Consider the following 10,561-nt stretch of genomic DNA (forward strand, 5'->3'; position numbering starts at 1 on the left):
ACAGCCTGCCAAAACTGGGTAAGCAGCCCTCCACCCAAAATAATTGCCCGCCCCTGATTTAGGAGGACACTTGGGCAGAGAAGAGACTATAGCAAAGTTTACCAGTCAGTTCTTCTGGCCACATCTTTGCTGGGATATGGAGCAGTTATGCACCTCATGTCCTGAGTGTCAGAAAGTTAGCTTGAGAAAGCCTCCTAAGGCACCCCTTCAGACTATGCCATTAATAGCAGAACCCTTCATCCAGGTTGCACTGGACATTATAGGCCCCTTACCCAAGACCTCAGGGGGACATCAGTATATTTTGGTATAATTAACTGTGCCACATGCTACCCTAAGGCCATTCCAATGAGGTCAGTGGTGGGCCCAAAAGTTGTGGAAGAACTCCTAAAGTGGGTATCTTGGGTGGGCTTGCCTCAAGAAATTATCACAGACCAAGCGATAAAATCTATGTCACATGTTATGAAAAGTCTATGTATAGATTCTGCACATAAAGCATCTGTGCAAGTCCAAGACCAATGGGCTGGTGGAAAGATTTCATGGTACATTGAAGGCAATGTACCAAGAAGATCCATGGCGGTGGGATTTACTAATTCCCCCTTTGTTGTTCATAGTGCAGGAGGTGCCACAAGCCTCATTACGATATGCCCCATTTGAGCTAATTTATGGACACGCTCCCTGCAGTTTGTTAGATATTGTATGAGTGGAGTGGGCACAGTCAGGAGGGGAAAGATCACCAACATCACTCTTGCCCTGAGGGACCAACTCCAAAAAGCAAATCGAGTAGCAGAAGATAATCTGTGGGCAGCTCAACAGAGGCAGAAACAGCAATATGATAAAAATGCTGGGGAAAGAGAATTCCAAATGGGGCAAAGTGTATTGGTTTTATTACCAAGCTCCACAAGTAGAATCTTAATGTGATGTCAGGAACCCTTCCAGATGGTGCAACGGGCGGGCCCAGTTGACTATGAAGTCCTCTGTCTGGGGCATAGGCAAGAAAGACAAATATATCATGTTAACTTACTGAAGCTGTGGAGGGAGCCAGAGGGACTCCTGGCTTACCAGATGAAGAGGAATTGGGAAGGACACTAGTAGAACCCACAGAAAGCCCGAAAGAAGGGAGTAAAGTCTCGATAGGATGAGACTTGATGCCAGAACAAGGGGGACAATTAGCACAGCTGGTACAGGAATTTGCAGATGTTTTCAGTGAGCTGCCAGGAAAGGCCCTAGGAACTATACATAAAATTGTGATACCAGAAGGGACTATAGTTAGGGAGAGATGGCAGTGGATACCCTATCATTGGTACCCACTAGTAAAAGAAGAAATCAAGAAAATGTTAGAGCAAGACATTATTCAGGAACCTTGACACCCTTGGTAAAGCCTGATAGAAATGGTCCCAAAAGCCGACGGAACCTTGCAGCTCTGTATTGATATTCAAAAGCTAAATGAGATCACACAATTCAATGCCTTACCTATGCCCCAAGTAGGAGAGTTGCTAGAGAGAATAGGATAAGCCACATATATTTCAACATTTGACTTAGCTAAAGGGTAGTGGCAAATTCTTTTATGCCAAGATCAGGCAAAAACAGCTTTTGGAACCCCACGGGGACTTTATGAGTTCCATAGGATGCCATTCGGCCTCAATGGGGCAGCAGTGACCTTTCAGAGATTAATGGATTGGGTGTTAGCCCCACACCAGGAGTATGAGGTGGCCTACATCGATGATACTGTGGTGTATACAAGCACTTGGGAACAACACCTTAAAGCAGTGTGAGCAGTCCTACAAGAGCTGCAACAGACATGGTTGACAATACACCCTAAGAAATTTATATTAGTCCAAGCAGAAATGAAATACCTAGAGTTCCTAGTAGGCCAAGGCAGAATCAAGCCACTGGCAGACAAAGTGGCCATAATCCAAAATTATGAAGTTTCTCAAACAAAAAAACAAATGAGGGCCTTTCTAGGCCTTGCTAGTTATTATTGGCATTTCATTCTCCACTTCGCAGGACTCACCATTCCCCTCACAAATCTACTCAAAGGCAAGGATAATGGCCCTGTCAAATTGGGGGAATAGCAAGTGATGGCCTTTAAACAAGTCAAACGGGCCTTGTGTCAAGATGTGTTGTTACATACCACAGACTTCTTATGGCCTGCAAATGTTTAGCGCTAAAGTGGGGCATCCAGTATTTCTGCTACTACTTGCTAGGTCGAGCTTTCAGTTGTCACTGACCATGCCCCTTTAAAATGGCTCAAATCCTTCAAAACAGATAATGCCCACCTCGTCCACTGGGCCTCGGCATTGCAACCTTTTCAATTTAATATAGAATACAAACCGGGCAAGACTAACATAGTGGCTGACTTCTTATCTCATTGCCATTCAAAGGACCCTCCCACACCTGGTTTGGCATCTTCCCTGCCCGAATTACTGTAATCAGGCCCGGGAGGAGGCAAGGCCATGGAACAAGCAACGGAGAGGGCAGGGAAGGAGGAGAAGGGAAGAAGCAACGAGAAGCCTTGAGAGGAGGTGGAGAGCTGGGAAGCAGAGGCTTGGAGTGGCTCAGAAGGAGGGCAGACCTGGAGACACGCCCCAAGAGAAAGGGGTGAAAGGAGGGGGCTGGCACACAACTGGGGAGAGCAACAGCTGGCAGCCTGCAGACTGGCCAGAGAGGGGCAGGACCAGAAAGAGGTGCATGGCTCATTTCAGGAGCTGAGCCTGCTGTGCCCCTTGCTGAAGATTGAATCACAAGAAGGGACAGAGCGACCCAGCAGAGAACAGTGGAAGAATTCAAGCCAGATCAGAATTGGCAACACTGGGACTCGGAGGTACCTCTCAGGACCGAGTGGGGATGAGTCGGGAGGGAATGCAAGGACAGACAGAGTGAGACCTGGAGGCAGTGCAGTGGCTGACCAGGGATGGAAATCAGACCAGCTAATGGGGAGTGATTTGCCCTAAGGGGAAAGACCCTAGAACCCAGCTCGGGATAAGAATACATTATCTCAGAGCCTATCTCAGGGAAGGCTAGATGGTAGAACTTTATGTTGTGTTTCTAGTGAGGCGGTTGGAGCCCCACAAGAAATCAGCAGAGAAAGATCCCATGAAGCACCAGCAAGGACTGTCTCCTATCAATAAAAACAAAATGTGGCAGGTGAATGAGAACAACTGACAAGATGGGCTGATAATTCCATTTTTGGGTCTGACTCTGACCTCGCAATGGAGTAAGTCAACAGGTAAGAAGGGATTACAATTGTATAATATGTACCCATGACAGATGTCAACCAGATTGGGGAGGGACATAAAATCAGTGCAGTATTGCCAACCCCACCCTGTCAAAAATCATGAGACAAACTCTTAAAAGTCAAGAGATTTGGTATGCAAGTCATGAGAGGCTATTTTTGAAGTGTGTGGGGGGAGGGGGCGTTATTTGTGAAGTTGTGGGGGCTGTGGATGGGTGTGGGGTTTGGAGCACTGTTTGCTCTGTTTGCCTGCGGCCTTTGCCAGGGCCCTGGGTCGCCTCTCTACCCTGCTGAGCAGGGTGCAGGGCCCTGGGGGCAAAGGCAACAATGCAGAAAGTCCCAAGCAAAATACTAGTCCAAGCAGTTGGGCAAATTATTTTAAAAGCTCCATATCTGAAGCTAGGCTTCTACATGAATGGGGTGCTTAGCATACTTAAAAAATCTTCAGGCCACTTACCTAGATACCTAAAGCCTTTAAAGCCTAAATTTTGGGCTCTGTGTTTAAAAAAAAATGCAGATGTACATTTTTTTAAAAACACAGGGCCCTAAATTTAGGCTTTAAAGGCATCCTGCCTCTGCCCCATGCACAATTATGGGGGACGCACTTCCCCCCTTCATGCCTCCCCTGACCCGAGGTGCACAAAGCAACAGGGAGCTGCCCCTCCTTGCACTCTCCAGAACTCCAGGACAACCTGCCTGCCAGCACCTCAGTCCTGCTCCCTGCCCCAGGCATGCACTGCCCTGGCTGAAGCTGGGTAATGCCATGGCTCCAGCCCCTGCTCCAGCCTGTTCCCTCACTGTGGGGGCTTCAATGTGCTCCCCTGCCTAGACTTACTACCATGCACGGAGAATTCCTCTCTGCTGGGCTGGGCTGTGCAGCTGCTCCCTGCTCTCTCCTTGGCTTCTGGCCACCAGTATGCCTGAAGCAGGCCTGCATATGCACATATGCATGCTGGACTGCCTGCCTCTCGTAGGGTAGGGTGGCATTTCCTGGCCATTGCCCACCAAGCCTGGGCATTATTCTGCCTATGAAGCCAGGTAGGGGCTGCACAGGGCTATCAGAACAGGGTCTAACAAGCTGCAGCTTCATTTGGGATAGGCAGAATTCAAGCAAGTCCTTCCTGTGTGTGAATGGTTTTTAATCTGACCTGTGACTAGCCGCACTGTAATATCCCAAAGGCATCCCTTCCATTTTCTGACCTGGACTTTGGCACCACCATAGGCTGCCCTTAGAGAATCCATCCTGAATTTACAACAAGCACAGGAACAGGAACAGGGAAGTGGTGTATATCAGGAACAGGCTTCTGAGTCTTTGTATGAATATTCATGAGGTAATTGTTGTAGCTGAAAAGTTGACTTCTATTGAAGGCAGAGGAAGAAATGTGTCATTGCTATGGGCTTTGGGACAGCTTGGGACAAAATCAGCTGTAGCATTTGTTCAAAACCCAGTGGCTGCCAGATCAGCATGACAGTCAGGATTTGAAGCAGAAATACATGCCAGTGAAACATTAGTCTTTGAATTGCTATGATGGAAGCTCTTGGCCAATATTAATCCACTGCTTCATCTCAGGTCAAATGGGTTGTTTTGTTTTTTAAAGTTGGAACAAAATTCCTTCAATATTTTTTTAAGCAAAGGGAAGCTCTTGGGTGGAAATCTGCCTTCCTCATTAAAAAGACGCTTCCAGCTTTTTTTCGCTTGGGCTGCACCAAATCTGGCTGGAGTGTGGAAGGTGAATGTTGGACATAATTGAAAATAATGTCTGATTTTTTCTTTTCTTTTCTTTTTTAATAAAAAGAAAATAAAAGTCAAGGAAAGCTGACACATTTATGCAAAAATATTCATTTAGTCAAACCCTCTATTTTCAGGGGGTTTTTTTAATTAACAAATTTCTAAACAGCCCTACCCTCGACATGTAAGTAATTCTTTATGAGCACCTATACACACGTAGTGAGGCTGCTCTGAGGTGCTGTAATTACGGCCACATTTTGTAATTACAGCACCTCAGAGCAGACTTGATTAATTGAGTCTGCTAGAACATGGTAATTACTGTGCTCCAGCAGATTCCAGTGTCTTTTATATTAGGACCCCCACACTGAAAAATGATGATGGGGTGCTTTAACTAAAGCTCGTTTGACAAGCTTTAATTAAAGCACCCCTGCCACCATTTTTCAGCACAGGAATGCTAATATATGAGAAACTCCAGGCACTTTAATTAGAGTGGTTCTCAGGGCATTTATACACATGCTCCAGGAACATGGGAATTACTGCACTCCAGCAGACTTCAGCATCTTGTGTATTATCATCCCCATGCTGAAAAATGGTGGCAGGGGTGCTTTAAATAAAACTCTTTTGACAATCTTTAGTTAAAGCTCCCATGCCAGCATTTTTCAGTTGCAGAGGTGCTGATACATGAGACATTCCAGGCACTTAAATTAGATCAGCACTTTAAATAAAGCTCATTTGACAAGCTTTAATTAAAGCACCCCTGCTGGCATTTTTCAGCATGGGGATGCTAACACATGAGATGCTGGAGTCTGGAGCACAGTAATTACCATGCTCCAGCAGACTTGATTAATCAAGTCTGCTCTGATGTGCTGAAATTACAGCATGTTGGAGCAGCTTCTCTGTACATGTATAGGTGCTCTTTGAGCCACTCTAATTAAGGTGCCCCCTCTCCCTCCACTCCCAGAGCACATGTATAAATGCCCAGTGAGGACAAGGGATTCATAGATGTAGGGTCGGAAGGAACCTAAGTAGATCTTCAAGTCCAACCCCCTGCCCTGGGCAGGAGAGAATACTGGGCCCATATGACCCCAGCTAGATAATTGTCAAGCCTCCTCTTAAAGACCCCCAAGGTAGGAGCCAGCACCACTTCCCTTGGAAGTTGGTTCCAGATCCTAGCCGCCCTGACTGTGAAGTAATGCCTTCTAATGTCCAGCCTGAACCTACTCTCAAACAACTTATGGCCGTTATTCCTTGTTACTCTGGGAGGAGCTTGGGGGAATAGGGTCTCCCATTCCCCGCTGGTCCCCCCTGGTAAGTTTATAGATAGCCACTAGGTCCCCTCTCAGCCTTCTCTTTTGAAGGCTGAACAGGTTCAGGTCCTGCAGCCTCTCTTCGTAGGGTCTGCCCTGCTGTCTCCAGATCATGAGAGTGGCCCTCCTCTGGACCCTCTCGATGCTGGCCACATCTCTCCTAAAACACGGTGCCCAGAACTGGATGAAATACTCCAACTGTAGCCTGACCAGTGTTGCATAGAGGAGAAGGATCACCTCCTTGGCCCTGCTTGTGATGCATCTGTGGATGCATGACAAGGTGCGGTTGGCCTTACTGACCGCATCCTCACATTGGCGGCCCACGTTCATTTTGGAATCAATAATGACTCCAAGACCTCTTTCTGCCACTGTGCTTTCAAGAAGGGAGTTCCCCAACCTATAGGTATGCTGCTGGTTCTTACTGCCCAAGTGCAGTACCCTGCACTTGTCAGTATTGAATCCCATCCTATTCACATTCACCAACACCTGTAACCTGTCCAGGTCCAGCTGTATCCTGTCCCTCCCTTCTAGCATGCCCACCTTGCCCCAAATCTTGGTGTCATCAGTGAATTTGAACAGGGTGCTTTTCACCCACTCGTCCATGTTGCTAATAAAGAGATTGAACAGTGCGGGCCCGAGAACCGAGCCCTGGGGGACTCCACTGCCCACATCCCTCCAAGTCGAATATGACCCATCCACCACCACTCTCTGGGTGTTCCCCCTCAGCCAATGTGCAACCCATCTGACTGTGTAGACATCAATGTCACAGTTGCCTAGCTTTTTAATGAGAATGGGGTGGGAGACAGTGTAAAAAAGCTAGGCAACTGTGGCATTGATGTCTACACAGTCAGATGGGGACTCAATTAGAATTGGGAAAAAATCTACATGTAACAAGTTTTAGATTTAATCAGTAGCTTTGTTTTGCAGGTTGCCAAGAATTGGTTACAACTACTGATCCATGCAGCTGACAACACTGGCATTCTGGGGGTCAACATATACAACTTCAGATTCCTGTTCTTTTTCCTAGCCTCCTGCTGGAGTCTGATCCAGCCATGATTCCCTCTTGGTTATCCTCTAGCTTTTCTTGGAGACTGGGTTCCTTTGAATGCCATTGAATGCACTGGAAGCAACTTTACTTTCACTTCACTTGTACATCTGACCAGAAGAGGGAGGTAGCGGCCAAGCAAATTGTCCATTGAGATCAGAAAGAATGGCAATGAAGAGTAATAATGAAGAGAAATACCCATCATTCCTAGAAAGCTGTAAGGCTTTTGCTTTGTTTTATAGCCTGATTTTTATGCCAGGAAAATTTTCTAGGTCTACTTTTGGGAAAATGACAAATCTTCCCATGTCACCATTTCCATCAGTGGAATGGGCTTTATCATCACATACCAAATAATTTCTTTGCAAGTCCAGAACATGTTAAATCAACTCCACTCCATGCTCTAAGTCTCACATTATTGTTCTGTAGATTTGGGGCCTTTCTTGTTTCACCAATCCATCAAAAACTAATTCTAAGTCAGGGAAACAGATGGAACGTTCTGTGTAGTAGGCAGCACTGTACTGAGATAAATACACATCAACTGTTCCAAATTCTCCTAGACACACACTCTACTTAAACCATACCTTTTCTCCCTGGCAGTGTTCCACGAGGAGAGGTAACAACTAGCACACAGTTACTATGACTGTTATAGTACAATCTGATTACTGGAGTAGATTGCAAATCTCCAGTGATAAAGTAAGAACTGACTCAAACGTTTTCCCCTGAATTGAACCAAAACATTTTGTTAAAATTTGGACAAGTTATTCACTTTCTTTCTCCTCTATCTTGTGAAATGTGTGTTTGTAATATTTGAAGTCATGTTTTTCAGGAGCTTTGCTGAAACTTAATTGACCTCAGTTTTGAGTCCCAAATAAAGTGAAGTCTTGTTTTTAGGTTTCTAACTGGCTAATGTAGCATCAAAGACCAGACCCTCCATTAATTTGACCCCAAAAGTAGCAGTATAGGAGGGGAAAAAATGCACAAAGGATAAAAGGCAGAGAGCTTTCCATCCCAATTCTTGGACCACACAGGTTCAGCTAAGTTTGTGTCAGCAAAGCTTCCAGACTAAACCTCTTAACCTTTTCACGTTCCTTGTCCCCTCAATCATAATAGATACCTTGGCCATTCTGGTCCAATTCAGTGATGGCAAAATATCTTTTGAGGGTCCTCTTGTAGCAAGAAACCTTTTTTTTTTTTGCCTGCCCCTCCCCTCCTCCAATGTAAAGCCCCTCCATATGGCAAAAGCCCCTTTTGCAGTATTTGCCCCCTTTTGGTTTGTACATGCTTCTATGGGTATAAAATAGTATTCTGCAGCAGTATGCCTCCCCCCCATCCCCCCCCATTGTATTTGGTCTGTTTGTTGCATGCGCCATGGCATTTCACCCTTTTATGTTTTATATTATATGCTTTTTAACTTTATAACAAATGTACTTTAAGTTTAAAAGTAAGTTGTACCATGTAACAATGTTAGCAAGGGTGGGAATCGAACTGCGGCTTCTCCGTATTGAGTGGGTCCCTAAAGCAGAGCTTTCCAAACTGTGTGCCACAAGACATTAGTATGTCGGCGGCAGTGTGTAGGTGTGTCGCGCGAAATGCAGAAAATTTTGCGGAAGGGCATCGCGGAGCTCCCTTACTCGCGTCTGCTTCCCTTGGCCCCTCCCCTGGAACTGAATTACTGTGTCGCAAAATGATGCATGTCTAAAAAGTGTGTCACCAACATGAAAAGTTTGGAAAGCTCTGCCCTAAAGGAATCATGATCGATTGTGTAACACAGTAGCTAGCCAGGATAACAAGTTAACAAGCAGCAATTAACACCCATGAAACCACAAGACTAAGGAGAGGAAAAGATCAATACAGAGCCAGGAACTCCCTGAAACTTCACTGTTAAAGGTACAGAAGTCCCAGTTTGAACTAATCAACGTGGAAAACTGACTCTTGGGACTGAATTCCCCCCGCCCCCAATCAACCACTCCCAGAGCCCTATTCATCACGGCACTGAATTAATCAAATTTCATCAACGGACTCCCAAGACTGCACGTACTGAAGGGGAATAAAAAGGAGTTGAATCGCCATTATGTGTAAGCGAGCTGATCACGTACCCAGCTTAGGCTATGGGGAAGTCAAAAGAACATGACCCAAAACCGCGAGGCTAGCGCTAACTGTAACAATCCTGTCCTAGCCCAGTAAAAGCAGAAACTTAGTGTAAAAATAATTCTGGCTACTGGTCACGTATTGGCCTGCTGAGTCAGCTCAGAACGGGAAGTGACCCTGTGGTTACAAGCTAGAAGAAACCAGTTAAACTAACACTGCTATACTAAAAATAAGTAGAAACATGCGCATTACTATCAAAGTCATGGCAAATGCTGATTGGTATATGTTGTTGCTGTGCTTATGATGTAATATTTTCTATATAAACTCACCTCACCTATTGTATGGGGTCAGACCTCTACACAATTCTCCAATTGTGTATGAGTCTGTCCAGAATGCATTCTCTAATAAACCAAGTTCTTTTTAACTTTGAGTAGTCTGTTCGTCTAAGCCTCTGCCCAATGAACCGGGGACAAGTTTTCCCCAACAGTACCTGCGGACGTGACCTCTGGGGCTGACAGCTGCCATCCAGCAACCACCAAGGGGGAGGTCCTACAAGGTCAATGACCCCTGGATTGGGTAAGTCCGAAAATTGGGAAGTCACCAAAGTCTGCCAGAGAGGGATAAAAGGCAGCAAAGAATTACCCGCAATGGTGCCCTCTTTGACCTGACCAGCACCCTGCCTACCCAGCCGGAAGGACCAGCTGGCAACCCCCTTCTGAAGCAACATTGCACTGAAAGAAGCCTCTACTGGCCATCGACGGTGGACTCCAGCACTTGGGAATAGGTTTATCTTGACACCGGTGCTTAGTGTTCATAGCTAGCTACTGTGACTGTGTGTGTGTATGTGAATGTTTGTGTTTTTGAGAGGATCAGCCCCAGGGTTTATGATCTCACTTTTGCATCCATCTAATAAACTAGAATTTTATGATGATCCTGTGAGTTGGTCCTTTGTAGCCAACACTCTGGTATTTTAATAGTCAACTCCACTCTGGGAACACCAGAGCCCTGGTTAATCACTGGGCTCAGGGCCAAGCCAGATCAAAAAACATTCACACATGGAAAGGATTTGCTTGAATTCTGCCTATGCCAAATGGAGATGGAGCTTGTTAGACCCTGTTTTGATAACCATGTGCAGCCCCTGTCTGGCCTCAGAAGCCCAG

The 10,561-nt window shown here is 45.8% G+C and overlaps 1 long non-coding RNA gene across 1 annotated transcript; it reads left to right on the forward strand.

The window, feature by feature from the left end:
• The first annotated feature begins 2,441 nt into the window (after positions 1-2,441).
• On the forward strand, positions 2,442-10,332 carry LOC109281924 (uncharacterized). Its single transcript, XR_002088725.2, has 3 exons — positions 2,442-2,821; positions 3,050-3,226; positions 7,196-10,332. It is a non-coding gene; the product is annotated as an uncharacterized LOC109281924 (long non-coding RNA).
• Positions 10,333-10,561: the final 229 nt, after the last annotated feature.

This window comes from Alligator mississippiensis, chromosome 9 (genome assembly GCF_030867095.1).
Source record: "Alligator mississippiensis isolate rAllMis1 chromosome 9, rAllMis1, whole genome shotgun sequence".
NCBI lineage: Eukaryota > Metazoa > Chordata > Crocodylia > Alligatoridae > Alligator > Alligator mississippiensis.